The sequence below is a fragment of the Mesocricetus auratus genome, unplaced genomic scaffold (assembly GCF_017639785.1).
Source record: "Mesocricetus auratus isolate SY011 unplaced genomic scaffold, BCM_Maur_2.0 Super-Scaffold_100025, whole genome shotgun sequence".
NCBI classification, from domain to species: domain Eukaryota; kingdom Metazoa; phylum Chordata; class Mammalia; order Rodentia; family Cricetidae; genus Mesocricetus; species Mesocricetus auratus.
Window position 1 is genome coordinate 17394316 of NW_024429206.1, and position 3456 is coordinate 17397771.

At 43.0% G+C, this 3456-nt stretch overlaps 1 pseudogene; it reads left to right on the forward strand.

Annotated features, from left to right (window-relative positions):
- The first annotated feature begins 206 nt into the window (after window positions 1–206).
- On the forward strand, window positions 207–3105 carry LOC101833783 (annotated as a pseudogene).
- Window positions 3106–3456: the final 351 nt, after the last annotated feature.

Sequence of the window (3456 nt, forward strand, 5' to 3'; positions counted from 1 at the left end):
TGGAAGAAGAAACAGAAGGATTTTTGTGAGTTCAAGCCCAGCCTTGAACACAGGCTCCTTGGCTGCTGTGAAAATCACAAGATCCCTTGTGGACATCCAAATGTGCTGGGAGTTATCATCTCACCTCTGGGCTAAGAACCAACACGGGTGAAGTTTTAAACTTTATGCATACAGGTGTTTTGCCTAATTGTGTGTTCACAGTAAGCATGCAGTACATAGAGAGGGTAGAAGAGAGCATTGGGTCTCCTGGATTTGGAGTTATAGAAGGTTGTGAACTACCAGGTGGGTGCTGGGTATAGAACTGGGTCCTTCGCAAGAGCAACAAGTGCTCTTAACCTCTGAGCCCTCTCTAATCTCATCTACTACATATGAATCCCTGGCACTGGAGCTGTTCATGGTAGCAGTGCATTCAGTGGCAATATCAGAATAATGTACCTTGAAGAGGTGAGGAATGTTTAACATTTTCTTGGGTGCTTGAAGATAGTCCTGATCTAATTCATTTCCCTGTAGCCCCCACTAACCCCTCTCTTAGAATGGACAGGGTACCAGAGATTTATCTCTTAGCTTCTTGAATGATCTGGGATGAATTCTTTGCTACATGACAGAGCAGCCGCTGTGCAGACACTGTGTAAGGTTGTGTGTGGTTCTGGCTCTTGACCACAGATCTCCTCTCTAAGACTTTTCTCTAGAGTAGTACTGGCCAGCTGCATCCCCCAAAAAGGGAGATTATCGTGCAATGGATCTTATAGAAATGAACATATATTTTCTCTTCTGAATGAAAGAGTTAAACCCTACCAAGTCATGAGGAAATCAACAACAAAACAACAATAGAAAACCCAAGCAGACAAAAAGCTACAGGTCAACTGTAATGTTAGAATCCAGATCAGGCTGCTACTCAGGCCACAGCTCCCTAGAAGCCCTTCCCCTACTGAGAACATTGGCTACAAATCTACAGCTAACACACTTTCATGGTTCAGGTTTTTCACCTGGGGAAGTGAGTTTATACCAAAGACAACATTGGTGGCTACACACTCTTTCCCTACCTCCTCTCTGAGATTCAAAAATTCTGGCTGTGAGTGCCTGCTGTGAAACCCTGTTCTCAGAGAGCTATAAGAAGAAACACTCTTGGGGTGGAGAGAGGTCTCAGTGGTTAAGAGCACTAGCTGCTCTTCCAGAGGACCAAGATTCAATTTCCAGTACCCATATGTTGGCTCACAACCACCTATAACTTGATTTCCAAGGGATCTGATGCTCTCTTCCGGAATCCTCATGCAGGCAAACACCTAAACACATAAAGTATGTTTAAGAAGAAGAAACACTCACTCCTGCTTCACAGACCATATTCCCCTGTTCAGAGCCCCCAGCATGTTGTCTTTCTGTCGTGCTGTGGCCTGAACTCTCCTCAAATCCCCTGCCTTGCAGTTGTCTGTCCACCCACCTGTCTATGACATTAGTGACTCTTCTAATAAACTTCCTATCCCCAACAATATTTCTCAGGGTCACTATTCAGATTTACATCTGAAATCCTCCAATAATATATTTTATGGAAGTTAGTTTGCAGAGTGTACAGGGATAGGTGAGCTTCACTAATCTCTTTCTATGGAAATACCATGCTCACATGTAACAGAGACTATCGTGTAGGAACATTCAGATTATGTATACATCTTCTAGATACCTCTAGAAGACTTAATAGTTCAGAACATACCAGCATTCAAGAGTGTTCTCATATGTGTGAACAAAGTGTCCCCTCTCCCTGTAGAGAAGAGAAAAGGTCCTAAACTCTTATCAGGAAGCCACACAGAGTAGGTCATAGATTCTTGTGAATTTGATTTCACCTGATCCCTTTTATATTTGTGATACCTGTACGTATTGCTCTGTACATTGATAGTTAAATTTTACCCATTTGCATTTCTTATTGTTGCATTGCTATGTTCAAGCATATGAATAGCCGACATTATATTCATGAATTCTCTGGTTTAAGGATGTGGTGTTTTTGTTTTTGTTTTTGCTGCTGGCAGATATTGCTTTTATGAAAACAAAAATCAAGTCTTTTTGAGAAAATATTGATTGGGGATACACCCAGGCAGGGAAGTTCCTGGTGACTGTACAAGCATTGGTTTGGATTGGGTAGATGTCGCAACTGCAAACTGTTGGAGTCTACTAAATTTGACATTCACTTTCTCCAATGTAAGAGTGTTTCTATCCAAAATGTTTTCATGACTTTAAATTGAAAAAATCATGAAACTCTGCCCAGTTGTATATTCTGGGCCCCAAAGAGTCTAGTGGATGCTGAATTTGGTATGAAAGTTGAGCTGGCCCTTGTTGATGAGCTCCAGCGGAGGAGAAGGTGAACAGGAGGCACATGTGTCCACTGGCACAGCTCAGCAAGGTCTGCGACATATACGGAGGCAGGAGGCAGGGACCTCCGGATTCAGGACCCAAGTTTCTTCACCGTGATCCATTGGTGTGGGAGCCCTGGGGGACACTACTCTGGCACTACTGGACAACACAGACATATTTCTGTCCAAGCCTCAGAAAGCAGAACTGGAATATTTGGAAGACATAGACCTGAAAACCCTAAAGAAAGAACCAAGGACATTCAAAGCAAAGGACCTATGGGTGAAGAATGGGGCTGTGATTATGGCTGTGTGAAGGCCAGGCTGTTTCCTCTGTCGAGGCAGCAGATCTGTCTTCCCTGAAGCTCAAGTTGGATGAACTAGGTGTCCCTTTCTATGCTGTGGTGAAAGAACAGGTTAAGGCAGAAGGGAAGGACTTCAAGCCTTACTTCAAAGGGGAAATCTTCCTGGATGAAAAGAAAAACTTCTATGGTCCAGAGAGGAGGAAGATGATGTTGTTCATGGGTCTCATCCATTTGAGTGTGTGGTACAACTCCTTCCAGGCCTGGAATGGAGGCTTCTTTGGAAACCTGGAACATGAAGGCTTCATCCTCTGAGGGGTTTTCGTGATAGGATCTGGAAACAGGGCATTCATCTTGAGCACTGAGGAAAAGAATTTGGAGACAAAGTGAACCCACTCTCTGTTCTGGAAGCTGCAAAGAAGGTCAATCCACAGACTCAGCCTCAGGGAAAAGCTGATCATGTATAACAGCTGGTTGGAGGAGAATGGGGCCTTCCCTGTGTTCACCAGATGAATCATGCTTCCATCATGGTCCCAAGAGCTAGAAGCCATTATATCGTATTCACTGGGGATTGGTGATAGATTAATAGTGCCTTATGTATAGGTCCAGTAGGGCAAATAAGTCCTAGATGAAACCGATAAAAAACTAGCAAATCAGTGAGAGTTATTTGAGGAAAGACCTAGGAAATCCAAGGCTTACCTTTTTCAAATGAATATAGCCTGAGTTCTGGTATTTGAAAGTATATATAAGAAAAAAATCAAAAATCTAAGAAAAGTGGATCTAAGAAACTGCTCAGTGATAGAACATTTATCTAACAT